Source organism: Arachis hypogaea, chromosome 19, assembly GCF_003086295.3.
Source record: "Arachis hypogaea cultivar Tifrunner chromosome 19, arahy.Tifrunner.gnm2.J5K5, whole genome shotgun sequence".
NCBI lineage: Eukaryota > Viridiplantae > Streptophyta > Magnoliopsida > Fabales > Fabaceae > Arachis > Arachis hypogaea.
Window position 1 is genome coordinate 13,678,313 of NC_092054.1, and position 17,684 is coordinate 13,695,996.

The 17,684-nt window shown below is 32.3% G+C and overlaps 2 long non-coding RNA genes across 22 annotated transcripts; both read right to left on the reverse strand.

Annotated features, from left to right (window-relative positions):
• Positions 1-10,396: 10,396 nt before the first annotated feature.
• Positions 10,397-10,923, reverse strand: LOC140181802 (uncharacterized). The gene is made up of 2 exons (XR_011877231.1): positions 10,793-10,923; positions 10,397-10,701 (listed from the first exon to the last, which is right to left on the reverse strand). It is a non-coding gene; the product is annotated as an uncharacterized lncRNA (long non-coding RNA).
• A 2,200-nt stretch (positions 10,924-13,123) lies between these two features.
• Positions 13,124-17,414, reverse strand: LOC112776430 (uncharacterized). Of its 21 annotated transcripts, none has more exons than XR_003189943.3 (10): positions 17,194-17,414; positions 16,735-16,790; positions 16,208-16,362; positions 15,977-16,073; positions 15,680-15,804; positions 15,397-15,532; positions 15,137-15,301; positions 13,922-13,995; positions 13,430-13,523; positions 13,124-13,332 (listed from the first exon to the last, which is right to left on the reverse strand). It is a non-coding gene; the product is annotated as an uncharacterized lncRNA (long non-coding RNA). The 21 variants fall into 21 exon arrangements; XR_011877240.1 differs by having other exon boundaries at positions 15,695-15,804; positions 17,194-17,394; XR_011877238.1 differs by having other exon boundaries at positions 15,385-15,532; positions 15,695-15,804; positions 17,194-17,387.
• Positions 17,415-17,684: the final 270 nt, after the last annotated feature.

Genomic DNA, 17,684 nt, shown 5'->3' on the forward strand with positions numbered 1-17,684 from the left:
AAATTATTGTACATCGCAACGGTGCAGGTTCGAGTCACTTCAAGGGCTTTCTAGCTCATGTAAAGGAATTTTAAATCGATGACCACATTGTAAGAATCAAAGAGAAAACTAAGAACCGATCAATTAGATTATGCGTAAGAAAATTTAAATTACTTTTCAAAATGTAGTCAAGCAAGTGATTCCAAAATGAAGAAAAGAGAAATAAATGATACGTCAGATAACATGGCACGATTCACAGCGCATCCGTTGACACTATCCAGTTAGAAAGAAATATAAAGCTCACAAGTGAGGGTAGCTAGAATCAATCATTAATGTTTCCAGTGATTTGTGAATCATTTGTGGCACCAGAACAAATCCAAGATCAAGTTAAGGAGTATAGAATTTATAAAGATGGCTATTAACAGTGATAAGGGTAAATACCTCAAAAGTTTCAAGCAACAATCGAATACAAAACCAAGCAAAGACAATATATGAATGGTAAGATAAGGTTGGCAGTTAAATCAGTTACATTTCATGAAGGAAATAATGAATAAGGAATTCCAATGCAATTGATAGAGAAGGAGGTAACACTAGGCACGATTAAAGGATTATACGTGGATACGGAATTAACTTCAAAATTAATTGCTAACGCTCTCAAAGCCCATGAATCGTATCACTTATCAATCTTACTTTATCTATGATAACCCATTAACTTTTTCGTAGACATAACTTTTAACATTAAGTTGGCCAGACTTAACATTAGTAGTTATGCAACAATAAGCTAACAGCATTAATCAATAAACAGTCATGTTCATAAAACTCTAATTCTTGTTATCTAAACAAAACTTACAACATGACAAACACTCAGAGTATGCAATGAAGCATAGTCAGTCCATTCCCAAGGCTCTAATCAGGATGAACTGCTCTGATACCATAATGTAACACCCTCATTACCAGAATGTCACGCTTCCGGCTGCGCCATTCTGATAGCAAGAAGTATTGTGACTATTTTACATACAAAATATTAAAATAGGAGCCTGTGACTCGACACTGTATTGCTGCGTTCTTTGAAAACCGGAAAATAAATACTTTATCTTAAAAAAAATACAAGCAGGCATAGATTCATATACAAGACTCCTTACATAATATCTTATAATATAATATACATATAAAACATACAACTCCTATCCCTCTTACAAAGTTGTGACAACAAAGACGAGGGAAGAAAATAATCCAATTAATACAACAACATATAAAACCAAACGTAGTTTAACTCTTCTTAATGCTTCTTCATCCGGTTCCTGAAAAGGTAAAGCTGTAGGGGATGAAAACCTAACCACACGGTCTCACCACGGAGTTTCAAAGTTGTAATAAGAAGATATTTAATAAGAAAACTGTTTTCAAGTTCAGTGATTATCATTGCCTCATGAATCTTTTGAAAACCAATAGGTAGTCGTTCAAAACCTTTTCGAAGAAACAATGTCTAATTTTTCAAAAAATTCGAAACCTTTCCTTTCTTATAAGAGAATCTCAATCAGAAACTAACCACGCAATCAAACAACACAATCATTAACTCAGCACCAAAGTTTATTCTCAAATGTAGCATGCCAGGACAAACACAGGCAAGACAAACAAGGAAAGCAAAAGTAGGCAGCAGTTACAGCAAATAGTTCAAGTAGCAGTTATAAACAGTTTAGCAATTAGGCAAACCAAAACAAGTTCAAACCCAAGCAAAGCATACAAATGCATATGATGCATGCCTGTCTTATGGCTGATGAGGCTCATCTGTCGGTTATCCAGCCAACCCGACAAGTCTGAATTGTCCTTAGACTATCCCCCGACGTGCATCCCCAAGATTCTATGCATAGCTTTTTCTCAAATAATCAATATTACTCAATGGGGGTAACATTCCCGGGAATTTATATAGTGCCCGGTCACACTTACGTCGTAGGGTCAACAGAGTATCGAGTTTTCAACCTGGTACACGTGGTGGCAAGCCACAGCACTTAATCCAGGGAACCTCGTATCTCAGATATTTCAAATTCATAAGTCATATGAATAATTCAAAGATCATATTTCAACATTCTCAACATCATAATCATTCATCAATCCAAATTATCATTTCCAAATTCATTCAAAAACCATATTTCAAAGAAAATCCTCATCATCCTTCTTTCCATCCCGTCCATTAACAATCCCAATTCAAAACATAATTCTTTCTTTGATAAATAAATCAATCTTAAAAGGTATAATGCTTAAAAACATACCTTTTTAAGTAATTACTTCAAATAAAACTTAAAATTTTGGCATCATCTCCTCTAAAACTCGGACACTGCCACCATTTTCGGGTCCCATCCAAACATTTCTCAAACATTTTCTTAACCATTTCCAAATCTCAATCATTTTCCAAAATTCAACTAGTTTCAATGTCAAATTATTTTCAAATCGAACCAATTCCAATAATAAAACTCTTTAAAATCAAAGCAGCTCAAATATTAAATCATATAAAATCAGACTAACTCAAAATCAAACCGCTTCAAATCACTTTCTTATCAACAACCGTATACCACTCAAGCAATCAAGCAACCAACAATTCAGTCTAACAAACCATCCCATCCACAGGACAAGTATAATCACAGAAATATATCTTTTTGCATCAATATCTATTTATAACAACTCTGTAATATAAAATAGATTTTTAGAAAACCCTACCTCAATAAGTCGAAACTATAGACCAAACATGTCACCGGAACTCTTTTCCTCTGGGTCCGACATTGGTAACAGCCGCAACCACAGCTCCACGATGTCCGCACCCACAGCAGTGACTTAAATTCGCCAACGTGCAGCAACCGGATCTCGATCCTAAAGCATTAACGTCGTAGAATCTTAACAACATATAATAGAATAGCGACTGACAATGTTCGAAATTGAAATAAGGAATAGCTTACCGTACTAAAGAGGAACGACTAAACCGAGCAGCCGCAATGACAACAATACTCGCTACAATCAACGGCTCAGAGCAAAGGCGGCAGTAGTGGAATGGTAGCTCCGACAGTGGCGTACGACAGAGCAACTCGCGATAAACAATTCCTGGCACAAAACAACCTCAGCAACAACTCTTATAGTAACCAATATTTTGACCGACAAAAAGAGAAAACCAGAACAGGGCTAGAGTTTACCAAGAAGGTGGCGGCTCCAGCGGCGGTTTTCGGCGACCAGAGGTACAGCGGTTGTTCCTCAGTGACAATCGGCGGCAGTGGCTGAAGCTTCATCGACGGTGACTTGGCAGTGGCTTGAACGGCTTCTCCTCTGTGTGCACTCTGCTTGACAGTGACGGACTCAGAGGCGGTGGCGACGTCACGCAACAGCAGTTCATGATGATGACGATGGCGGCGCTGGCTTCATGGCGAGGAGGACGGCGGCGACGGGGACCCGCGGAGACAACGACGGACGCGAGGGCAGGGCTTCTCCTTCCTCGCGCATGCTCGTTGCTCTCAGATGACAGCACGGCGACCCAACAGCGACGGCGGTGCTACAGTGGTGCGACAACTCCTCTCCCAACACCGGCGATGATGGCGATCCGGGATGAGGGCGACAGCGGCGGCAGCAAGACACGAGGCATCTTCTCTCTCTCCTTCCAGTCGCGGCCTCTCTCTTTCTTTCTAAATGACTCGATGGCGACGGTGGCTCCCAGTCCGCCGGCGCCGTCCCCTTTCCTTCCCCCTCATCCTCTCAGCTCTCCCTTCCTCCCGTGCCCCCCTTCTTCTTTCTTTCCCTTTCTTTTGTTTCTTCCTTCTGCAGGTTAGATTAGGAAAATTAAAAATGAGTGTGGCGGCTAGGGTTTGGTCAGAGAAGGGAAACATTGGCGGTGGTTTAGGTTAAAAGGGGTTAGGGTTTTGTGTGTTTGATTTTAGGATTAGGGTTTAATTTGGAAAAAATGTGAAATTAGGGATTTTTGGACAAATTGGAGTTTTGTTAAATTTTAATAAAATTAAGAGATATTATATTAAATTAAATATAAAATATCCACCTTTAAAATACTTTTTAATTACAAATTTATAAATTAATTTTGATTAAATGCTAATTAAATAAAAATTGGAGGCAAATAAATTAATTCTCCTTTATTTATAAAATAAGGTTAAAAATATAAATATTTAAAATTAAGACATATAAAATATTCACTATTTTTTTCAATTATAAGAACTCTAAATAAAAAATAAGAGTTTACTCAACTTTTATATAAAAATCTCCGAAATACAGTTTTAAATAAATATAATAAATCGTAAATAATTAATTAATAACTTTTAAAAATTTAGAAGTCTTAATGACCCTAAATCAAGTTTAATAGTTTCGATTTATATAAAATAGACTCTAAATCTGGACATACATATAAAGTATTTGGTTTTAGGACATATCCATATAATATTGGTTTGCATATTATTTCTTTGCGTGAATTTTCATTATTTTTATTTATAACATATAAAATATAAAAAATTATATTTATTTCATATTACTCGACAAATAGATAGATTGTTTCATTAAAAAAAATTAAAACTATTAAATAATTATTTTTGTTAAAAATATCATTATATAATATAATTTTTATCCAACTATTTATTAAATTTAATTCATTTAATATATAATACATGAAAATATTGAGAGTTAATTTTTTTCCTTTTTTTAATAAAAAGCTATTTTGAATTGTTTTATTTATACGTTAAAAAAAATAAAAAGTAAGCAATATTATCGTTTTTACCTTTTTTTGTTAAATAAATATAAGTAAAGTTTTGCTTTTACACAAATCAAAAACTAGAGATGACATGAAGATTTAAATTGCCGAGACCTAGCTTGTCATTATTCAATTATGATGGTTTAAGAACAAAATTAAAAATTTTTTTATCACATATTCTATTATTAACTCAACTTAATCAAGTTGAGGCGAGTAGAAACCCAAAGATGATTCAAATTATGCTTTAAATATCTACTAATTTTTTTAAAAAATAAAAATAAAAATATTACTGATAGAAATACTTCTTCAATCTATAATTCCTACTTTATTTAAGTCAAAATAAAAAAAATTACTTCTCATACTAATATTCCAATTAATTAATACTTAACCATTTTGAGCTTAGAAGTCGTTTGACAAAACGGAAAAATTGTATCTGGTAATAATTTTAGGGTGGCTAAATTCTAATCGTATTACTTTCATTATATGATTTTTACGTAAATAAAGTAAGATTTATTAAACGTTTTAACTTTCTAATCTTGCTACTTTAATTTCATTATACGAGAAAAATTTATTTAGGTATTTTCAAACATTTCAACTTATTGAGCATGTTCATATTTAGAACAAAATATATCTATTAGTTTGAATTCTTTTTTAAAGTCTTTGAGTGATGTGTATCATATATCAAGAATGTAGTAAAAAAAACTTTTCATACATTTTAAGATAAATAAACGGAAAATACTCACATAATGACATCTTTATATGAAAATAATATTATAAATTTTTAAATGATTAATCAAACATATTTAGTCAAATATATCAACTTATTTAATAGTGTATAATACTATCTTCATGTAAAGATGTCATTATAGGAATATCCACCTAAATAAACAACTTAGAATCTTATTCTAAGATCTTCCCTTTTTTTATACTCTTAAAAAGTTGGACTTCTAAATTTCTAATTAATGAAATTCTCTATGTTCACCATAAAAAATTAAAAAAAAAATAAATGGATTTGATCTATTCAATTTTTTCTTTAATTTATATTTCATTTTTTATTTTAATTTACTACTTTTTTTAATTTTTTTTATTTTAGACTAAAATGAGTCAAGAGACATGGCTATCACACGATCAAAAGAAGACTGAGTTTGTATTTAGAGTTTTATTGTCTACATCTTATTTTAGCGAAACATATATTATTTCTAACAACACATTCTTCTTTAATTACCCGCAGGTAGTGGATTAAAGAAAGACAAGAGGTCGCAACATATACACCCTGACCAGAAGCAGCAAGAACTCCAACAACGTCTATCAACACTTCCTCCCACGCCCGACATATTACTTTGTTCAACCAATCCGTCTAATCCAACATTTGATTCTGATTTTTCTTCCCTATATGCTGCAAATACACAATAATTCTTTTAAAAGTTCTTCACAAAGTAATAACTTAACAAATAATTAGGATTTTTTGAAATTAAATCATCCATATCTAATTAAGCTTGAACTCAATATATCAAAGAAAACTACTTAAATAAAGACGCTTAGTTAATTGACCAATTGAATCGGTCTAATATTTTAGTAATTAATTAATTTAAAATAATAAAATACAAAAAATTATTTTTATTAACTGTACCAATTGATCAAATAAATAATTAAGATAATTTTGCATTGAATCTGTTCGGTTGGTCGGGTACCGAACGGTTTGGTGGTGATTCAGGTGAGTTTCGTGAAAAATAGATTAAGTGAAAAATAATAGTTAAGATGAGAGATTCGGGGTAAGTAAACTTGTGAGGAAAAACACTTCTATTAATGGCAAATAAGTAATACAAGAACTGATGGTGAGAAATAGAGGTGGAGAACAAGTGTTGAGACCTCCACTAATGTCACAAGAGGATGAATGAGCTTTGTTTAAAGTGGACAAGGTTGGTTAATGGTTGTCGAGTGTTTTGGTGGAACACCAAAACGCCAGTTTTTACTCGTGAAGGTGATGAATGAAATAAAGAACAATGAAAGAAAATTTGGGTAGAAAAAAAAATGGGTTTTTTAGCGTCTCAGCTTTAGGAATAAGAAAGGTCTAGAAAAAAGGTGAAGGTGAGGGTGAAGGTGTTTAGAAAAGAAACTCTCAGAAGAGGATGAAGGTGAAAGTAAAGGATGAAAAGGGTTGTGAAGAAGAAGTTGATCAAGGTGAAAGTGAAAAGTGAGAGTGAAGGATGATTTACAGAGGTGGCTTGAGTTCCTTTTTATAGTGTAAAACCATGATGAAGAGAAAATCTATTGTCCAATGCTTTTAGTCTGACATTTGGTTTACTGCTCTTTCCAAAATATCTTTAGGTATTTGTATCACCTCAAGTCTTGTCAACTAAAAAGGTAGGAAGTTGATTCCCACACGTTAAACTAAAGCTCCTGACATGTGACATTAGTGAAGGGACATCTAGTTTGGTTTTCTTTCAACTAGATGACACCTTTACACTCTAAATCTAACCAATCCATTTCCACCAATATAGTTCCCACTGAAGAGAAATCCAACTCCTCAAAGTGTTCTTTTGGGTTCCATCCTTTTAGCCTAATACCTTTAGGAGAAATTTAACTCTTTTTTTACCATGTTTGTAGGTCATTATAAAAATTAATTATGTACAAAAAAGATTTATATTTTTAGTACACAATCATAAGCCTCCATGCAGTCTTTGAGGGTACAAAGTATTCCCTCAAGCTGCATTAAACTTTTTTGTACTCAATAGAACAAGAATAATTTAAAAAAATTTTTTTTTGGGTTAACATATCATAACTCTAAAGAATCAAATCTCCCCTCTTTTATTTATTTTTTTGTCATAATGAGATATGTATTTGTAAATATTATGATATTCAAATATAAATATTTCTGTATAATATGAATATAATTATGTACTCATAAAAAAATGAATAAAAAAATGTTATTGTGCAAATATTTTAAATATTAATAAAATAAATAAATAAATAAATAAGATTAGTAAATAAATATATTCATAATTTATTTGTATGTACGTATGTATTTATTTTTAAAAGTAGTGTATGTATATATACATAATATTATTATTATTTATTTATATATATATATATAAACGTATATTTTTTTTATAAAAAAAAGAGGGATGATTTAATTTAATATAATAATTTAATATATAAGGAAATAAGAAGGGGAGAAACTCTTAACCTTTTAATTGGACGCGTTTTAAATTTGAATACTTGGATTTGGAGAGACACATAAGAAGAGAGAACACCTGAAAGGGTAGGGGAGAGGGTGTTCCTCATCATTTCTGTTGGGCATTTTTTTACACAGCGCAGTATCATCACTACTATCACCACCATCATTCAAATCTTCTGTCTTCTTCAACAATTGGGAGTTTTTCTTTTAGGGCAAAGGACACTCCCACATTCAACTTTGCTCTGTTCTTTTTACTCTGTCGTCTTACTTGGTAAGACCCTTTTTTCTTCTTTTCTTGTTTTTGTCTTAACCCCTCTTAGCCCCATGTATATTGGATTGCTAATTTTGGAATTAGCTATAGGGATTCTTTGATAAAGATCTTTCTCCTTACAACTTTGGATGTTATATCCTTATTTGTATAAGTTTTCAATGAAATCACAAATAAAAAAGAAATTGAATTAAAATTATGAGCAATGTTCGTTTGTAACCATAAATAGATATTTAAAAATAAAAATAATTTATTTTAATTAATTTTTTTTTGCAGGGGAGTGTATGATTTTAAGAAAAGTAGTAGCCATTTTTTTCTGCCCTTTTTTTTAGGCCAAAAAAAAAGGAAGGTACCCATAACTTTCTTGCCCTATTTATGCTCGACTCTTTTTAGGAGTTTGGAGGGTGGGACACTTTACTTTTTTGAAACAGTTCCAAAAAAAGAAGGAAGGTACCCATAACTTTCTTGCCCTATTTATGCTCGACTCTTTTTAGGAGTTTGGAGGGTGGGACACTTCACTTTTTTGGAACTATTTTGTACTGTAAATTTCTTAAGATGCATCACTCACATTTTTTGAGTGTATGATTGCTAAAGCAGTTTTCTCATGTATTGCAGGATGCTTGCAGAATAATATAACATAAACATTGGCTCTTGATAAAGAAGCCCTTTGGAATTAAAATTCTAACTTCTAAAACTGAAATTAGGCATAGTACTGTTTAACGTACTTGAAATTGATGGGACCAATGGTTGTTCCATGATCCGGGTCCAGCAAGATGCAGTGTTCGTTGGGGTGTACCTCAGAAACAATGTAAGGACCCTCCCATTTGGGAGTCCATTTTGGCAAAGACATCTTCCTTATTACTGCGTCTACTGATTTTTAGTACCAGATCTCCCTCTAGGAACACCCTGGGCCAAATGTGCTTGTCATAAGCTAATGCCAGTCTCCGGTGATATTCTTCCATCTTGCTTCCCACAACTTCTCTTTTTCCTTCCAACTCTTGCAACTCAACTTCACGATCCCTTGACTTTTAGAATACGCGTCAACTCCCTACAAGTAACTGGGTGTTCTCGTCTTCCTTCATATTCTCCAGATTCGCAAACAGATGTGGTGAGGGGGCTCTATACCTCGTTTGATCTCTAGCCATCACGTCGAAGTGTTCCTCCCCAGTGGAGTCGCCAGATGATTCGGGTGGGTTTCGTGAAAAATAGATTAAGTGAAAAATAATAGTTAAGATGAGAGATTTGGGGTAAGTAAACTTGTGAGGAAAAACACTTCTATTAATGGCAAATAAGCAATACAAGAACTGATGGTGAGAAATAGAGGTGGAGAACAAGTGTTGAGACCTCCACTAATGTCACAAGAGGATGAATGAGCTTTGTTTAAAGTGGACAGGGGTGGGCTAAGGGTCGTCGAATGTTCTGGTGAAACACCCGATTACCAGTTTTTACTCGTGAAGGTGATGAATGAAATAAAGAACAATGAAAGGAAATTTGGGTAGAGGAAAAGATGGGTTTTTTAGCTTCTCAGCTTCAGGAATAAGAAAGGTCTAGAAAAAAGGTGAAGGAGAGGGTGAAGGTGTTTAGAAAAGAAGCTCTCAGAAGAGGATGAAGGTGAAAGTAATGGATGAAAAGGGTTGTGAAGAAGAAGATGATCAAGGTGAAAGTGAAAAGTGAGAGTGAAGGATGATTTACAGAGGTGGCTTGAGTTCCTTTTTATAGTGTAAAACCATGATGAAGAGGAAATCTATTGTCCAATGGTTTTAGTCTGATATTTGGTTTACTGCTTTTTCCAAAATATCTTTAGGTATTTGTATCACCTCAAGTCTTGTCAACTGAAAAGGTAGGAAGTTGATTCTCACACGTTAAACTAAAGCTCCTAACATGTGACATTAGTGAAGGGACATCTAGTTTGGTTTTCTTTCAACTAGATGACACTTTTACACTCCAAATCCAACCAATCCACTTCCACCAATATAGTTCCCACTGAAGAGAAATCCAACTCCTCAAGGTGTTCTTTTGGGTTCCATCCTTTTAGCCAAATACCTTTAGGAGGAACTTAACTCTTTTTTGACCATGCTTGTAGGTCATTATAAAAATTAATTATGTACAAAAAAGATTTATATTTTTAGTACACAATTAGGTGGTGACTCCTGAATGCGATGGTGGGTTCCGGGCTTGCTCTGGATCTGGGGTGCGAGATGCTGAAGCTGCCGACTTACCGAGCTCTTCTCGAGGTGAAATGGGGGTGCCACCTGCAAGGACACTCCAACGCTCAAGTCAAATACTGTGCAGGTGGTGTGAAAGAAAGGAATAAAGTGACGTACATTGGAGGAGGGGTAGGACCCTCCCCTTATATATCCTGTCAGTAGAGTGGACCCCACAGGAAGAGGCCTCCTTTCTAAAAGCTTCGTTTCTCACAGCTGTCATGCAGTTGGTAACGGGCGTACGCATCCAGGTCGCAGACCAAACGGGTTATACGCGCTAACCCGACCGCGTAGATCGAATTGCCCACGGGCCGAGTCGGTCATCGTGCTCAGCTGCGCTGGCCTGTAACAGAATTATTGGGGGATAAAGAGCAAAAGCAAAAGAAAAGAAGAAAGAGTGTGGTCTAGGCAAGCATGGAAGCAGGCGTACATACCTTGGTTTGGGGGCTTGAGCAGGGTAGCCTCCAACTAATATATCCTTGGCAATGCCACTACCTGAAATAATATCGTCACCAGTAATTAACGATGAAGGTGATTTTTATAATTCAACGCAGATATTTTAGAGCAACTAATTATATAAATAAATATGTTTTATGGAATACTAATATTTTATTTTTATTTAATCTTTATTTTCATTCAAGTGCAAAATTATGTATTGCAACAGAATATGTAAGATATATAAGGGGAATTATGTGTAGAGAATTTAGAGGCAAAAAGATGTCATTGCGAAAGAAAATTATTAAATTTATTTCAATCATTTTTATTTGTATAATTGTTTCACGAGTAAAGTAACAATTAGTGTTTTAAAGTTTTTGACTTCAAACTAATTAGTTTTTGAAAAAAATAAAGTATTAATTTAGTCTTCTATAATAATAAATAGTAGATATATATATTATATTTTTTTATTAATTTATTTTGTAAAATTTAATAGTGGAGTTTATATATACGGTTAATTATTGTGATAAATTTATTTGTGAAAAATTGTTATGTAGATAATAATTTTTGAAATGAAACTTCACCTGTTTTAGTATTTGTTTGGATGTTACTAAATCGATAAAAAAATCTTTTTTTTCAATGAAAAAAAGATCTTTTTTATTTTTTAATGTATTTGGCTCTTTTTTATTTTTTAGTGTGTTTGGCAAATTTCTAAGAACTTGTTTGGATGTCATTTTTAGAAAAAAAATTTAAATAATTTTTTTAAAAGATTTTTTACAAAAATAAAAGTGATTTTATGCTTGGATATCTCATGTAAAAAGATCTTTTTATTTATCAATTATGTTTGGGTAAAATAAGATAAAAGTACTTTTTTGTTCATTTATTATGTAAAAAACATCTTTTTTTAAGGAATAATGATCTTTTAAAAAAAAATGTAAATTGTAGCTTCTCAAAAAAGATATTTTTTTAATATTTTTACTTTTACTATTAGAAATTTGTCAAAGATAAAAAAAATATATCATTTTTGAGAAGTTACAATTCACATCTTTTTTTAAAAGATCTTTTTTCTTAAAATAAAAAGATATTTTTCACATAATAAATCAACAAAAAATACTTTTATATTATTTTACCCAAATATAACTGATAAATAAAATTTTTTTTATATGAGATATCTAAACATAAAATCACTTTTACTTTTATAAACGATTTTTTTAAAAAAGATCATTCAAAAAAAGTCTTTTCTAAAAAGACATGCATAACTATAAATAACGAAATATATGACAATTTCGTCATATATGACAATTTCGTCTTATTTTACATTATCTATTAATAAAAAGACATACATATCTACTGTTTATTATTATAAAAGATTTAATTAATAATTTTTAATAATTTAATTCTCATTTTATAAAATAGTTTATGTAACAAACTAACAATTATTATTATAGCAGATAGATACAAATCAATTATTAAAAATATGTGAGAATAACATAGCAACTATCTTTGAAGGAACAATAACAACTAAAGCTAAAAGTCCTAAAATGACTATTGCATATTTTGAAGCCATTTTTAGTAGATGAACTAAAATTAGATGAAGGAATATGTGAAAATAATCAAGAGAAGAATAGTTTATATAGAAGAGAAGAAAGACTATCGTTACCTAAATATAAACCCACCCACACCCAAAACAACCCCCCCCCCCTTTATAACTATGCGAGAAAAATTTGTAATTAATTTCAGGGTTTTTTATTTTAATAAATAAATTAATTATAATAATTACTGAAATAAATAATTTAAAAAATATTTACTAAAATAAATACTTTTCTCTTATCTCATTTACACTGTAAAGGAGATAATTTTGCATGTATATCATTTACAGTGTAAACTTGTGTTTTACAAAAGATAAAACATATAAAAATATACTCACTACAAGGTTTTTGTTTATTTGTGACAATTTTTTTTTTATTTGTGGAGGTTTATAACCCCACCAAATAATGTGGGGGAGGGGGGTGGGAAAGTTCTAAAACCCCCAAAATTTGAGCTGCCACGAAATCTTTTGTAGGAATTTTGTGTGTTTAGTGGGGATTTTATATTGGACTTTTGTAGCGATTTTAAATCACTTTTATGGCAGTTTAAAACCCTACAAATTGATTTTTTAATTTAATAAAAATAAATTATTTTGTAAAATTTTCAAACCTCCACAAACCCTGTGATTATTTATTTATTTTTAATTTCAAATAATTCATTAATCTCATCTCATTTACATACTCTCAAATTAAAAATTTATTTGTTAATATCAAAATTTAAAAACTAAATATTTTATAACATAATTCCTCAATATAAGATATAACTCTATATATAAAAAAATTTTCAATGTCAATAGTTCCAAACATAATTGCATATGATATTGTTCTACATAACTATTACTGTTTTTTTTTTTAAGTAAAATAAAACAACTTCAATATTTCAATATCATCTAATTACATAAAAGTCTTAAATATTTGTCTTCAGATATCCTATGCTATCACCAGCTGATCTCCTAGCATCAAAAAGGGTAGTAGGCTTAATCTCTATAGTAAAATAATGCATTTGCACTGGCACATTAATCAATAAACCTATATATGCAAAATACATACATTAAACACGATGCTGCTGTTGGGCAAGATAAAGCAGAGGGATCAATGCAGATTGTTTATAGTTTGATGGATAGTGAGACAAAATCTCCTTGACCTTCATAGAGAACAGAATAAAATAATCATAATTTTTATGTTAAACCTAAGCAGCTATACATCACATACCTGATATGTGTGTGGAATCAAAGAACCACATCTTTTGGAAATATTATGATGAAAGGCATCAAATTAGAAATTATCCATTCTCAGCAAATATTTTCAATTCTAATAACCAACTTTAAAACCTATATATCCATAACTGAAGTAATTAGAACAAACTACTCAACAAAAGTTGTAACACGAAACAAAATAGTTCCTCACATTAAGGTAAAATGACAGATGACTAGACACAGTCGAAACTGACATAGCATCACTATAACAAACTCTAATATTAAAACATTGATTCAACTATGAAAGAATCTACAAAAATTTAAACCTGAAATAAAAATTTATTACCTTATCATCAAGTGGAAGACTGCAGGATATTGGATCCCATTCGGTTACTTCAGCATTTGCCATGCTTGAATCATCTATTAATAATGGAGATTTTTGCAATATAGGGTGTTATTATAAATTGATATTATTATAGGATAGGTTCCACCAAACGGCTACGAATTGAAGGCATCATTATAGGATCACACGAGTCAAGCAATATTTTCAGATGATTTAGTATTATTATTTACATAAGCTCCAATAAATTATATAATAATAGTCGAAGATGCACGAACTTGATTGTGCATTTTGTATATTTATTTAATTTCCACAGGCCCACTAATAACATTTATTTTTCTTAAGCATAGGATCGCATCATCATGCAGAGCATAGCTGATAATAATTGCAAATGATAATGGAACCAATCTTGTGATTAGTTTAATTATGTGGCCAAATATATAATGGGGTACTGAACTACTGAATGATTTGATTTGATATATATTGTAGTGGATCTCAGAGTTTTTGAAGTCACTGGAGTTTATTTAGCAAATTAAATTTAAAAATTTATATTATAAACAATTAAACTTCAAGAAAGCAAGGAAATCAACTATTTTGCAACGGGTGACATGTTTGCTTTCTCAATTTCACATCATGACTATGGAATTTGGATTCAATCATCCATTACCATTATATTCCTACTTACGTCCTTTCTTTCACTCCATGTTAATCCCTACTCATGAATGATAAATTCTTCAGCGACATTAATCAAAAGGAAGAAATATATATATATACCCATCAGAGTCTAATTTTTAAACCGATCTAGGAAAATGAATAATTGAATTAAACAATGTCCAAAAGTGCGAAAATTATACAGAGATAGAAGAAGAGGTAGGGGACTTGTATTATTGAAAGGCAAATCAAGTGATTTCTTTAACATGATTTTGATAGTTGTATTAGTTGTGTATACAGATCAAACAAATTAGATGCGAACATTAACCTCACGAGTAAAATCCAAATTAATATGGTTCAGTCATCATCTTTGAATTTCCGGTTCGAAATGAAACATGAAAATGACGATCAACCATACAAGAGCAAAGTCTTCACCACATTTTAATCCTAATATATCTAACAACTATTTAAGAATTGAGGGATTCCTAAGTATGTTAATATATCTAACAACTCTGTCAATAGTGAACTAATAAACTAGGAAATGAAAAGAGTAAATAATGCTATTGATACCTCATAGAGTGATTTAGCACTGCCAAACATGACTGTTCCTGTGTTGTCTAAGAGAGTGTCCTGTGTTCCTTTGATCTTAACTTTATAGAACATGGCTCTATTACTGTTTACCCTCAGTGCCACTGCTTGCATTCCATTTCCACCAGGCATTGCAACCACTGAATTCTGAAACCAACCAAATTAAAGTTTTGTTACATATTCTGATATTATTCCATAAAAATAAAAAGAAAAATGTGTCCTGAATTTACCTCAAAACTGACCTGGGAGGCACAGAAAAAATCAGAATCAATCCAACAGTTGCTGAACCATAGGTTCCCAATGTTTGGCCATCAGGGCCTTTATCAGATGATTTGCTATTCCAAGTAATCACAGCACCTGTTGTTTCATTTCTTTTACCTATAAATGAAATATAAAGTTTGCTGTTATATGCAAAATGCACAAATACCTCTTCTTCATGGTAAAATAAAGGAACAACCATTGCATTTAGAACTGTCATAGAACAACCATTGCATTTAGAATAATAAAAATAACAAAAATGCACACCTCATCCTTCATTACCCTTTGATCCATATCCAGTAATCTTCATCACCCTCTGATCCATATCCCACTATTAATATTGCATGGTCAATATCATCTGGGTTACTTGAGCAATCTCCATCATAGATGCCCTATTCAAGAAAAGAAGAATCTACTTACAAAAGAGTATGCTGCTAAAATTATTTTATAACATGATCTAATTTTACTGCTATACTCTTATTTATTTTGCAATGAGTAAAAGGAACAGGAAAACAACACTTAAACCAGTGTATAATTGAAAATCCAATGAAGAGCCATGTATACCTGCACTGATAGGTTGCTTCACAATAGCACACAGAAGAGCACTATCTGATTTTGCCACATCATTGTATCCATCAATGCTAACAACTTTGTTTTCCTCCTAATTTATGAAAATCTTAAATAATTAGGTTCAAATTAATATAATGAGGCTACTCAATATTAGAATAGTAAGGAATCAATATTAGAATAGTATGGGTAATCAGTTTCAGTATCTATGTCACCATTGTTCATTACCCATTCAAAAGCATAGTCCATGTACCCTCCCTCACATCCATCATTAGTTTTGTCACAATCCACAAGTTCTTATTCTGAAAGGCTTATAAGGTCCCCAGTTACTATTGCATTTATCCCTTCTATGGCCCCAGTGGAGGAGAATGCCCAGCAACTACCTATAAAACACACTGAATCAGAAAACTTAGTGATAAGAAAAATTGAAGTTGAAGAAAAACTTGACATACTAGAGAGTTAATACTCAAATACTTAAGTTATTAATTCACCAAATTTTTAAAGCGACAGATATTAAGAACTGGGAGATTAGAAAAGATAACTATTTTGCATTTTGAAATTTGAATCGACAAAGTACTAAACACTTAATTTATAGATATATCTCAACAAATCTGCATCAATAAAGGGGAATAACCTCTAATGGAAACAATTGAACCTAATGATCACCTAAACTATAAACCCGAACATCCTTTTTACTTCAAGAAAAATCAAAATTTTCAATAGAGAATAACAATTTTCCATTTATGTCTAGTCACCTTTATAATATATCAAATCAACTTAACTAAATCTATATCAAATCCTCTGCCTTGACCTGAAAAATTTACAGAAGAGAAGAGTACATTAGAACATAAGAAGCAGGATTTGTGTATAATTTTGCCAAAACTATATCATCAAATTATCACAAAATCTAATATCTTTGAAAAAATTTGAAGAATTGAAGAAAGCAAAGGACAAGAAAAAATTAGGAATAAATCCTCATTGTAATGACTCCACACGACGTGAAATCAGTTCCACGAGATCTGATAGTTTTGAACGTAGCTTCAATCGAAGCTTACAGATACTCGTTAGCTCGCCTTCTTGATCTCCTCAGCTAGAACCATCGAATTCGCGCCGAAACCACACTCTGAGTGCTTCAAGCCGCCGGAGGAAAAGCAGAACCAGCGGCACAACCCGCGGTGGAAGACGACGCAGAAGCGGGAGATTTAAAGCATTACCTCAACAATCTGAATCAAATCGTCACTCTGAGAGGTCAACGAAAATTCAGAGGCTCCACGATCTCCATTCATAACTCCACCGGTAACGCTTGACGGAGGAGATGACGGCGGCAATAAATCGTCCCTCTCCCTCTCTCTCGCTCGAAGCCTCTCTTTCGACTCTTCTTTTTTTTTTTCAATTTTTGTTATGGACTAATATTTATTTGGGCTAAAAAAATTTTAAGTATTGATTGGGCTGTGAGGGTTATTGTTAATGATTTAGGAAAGTTTTACAAATTGTGACTATTAAAATATACGGGCCTGCTACACGTACAAGTTTACAAGCTTACAAGTTGGCCCAGCCCAAATAGAACTCACGCGCATAAAGAGAGATAACATGGCGCGTCAAAATCACGCGCTCAACACTACAACCGTTACGTATGGCAGACTCTTTCACTTCTTCCACTTCTTCCACTTCTCAAAGCGCTTCGAAAACAAGGAAACCCTCCCAT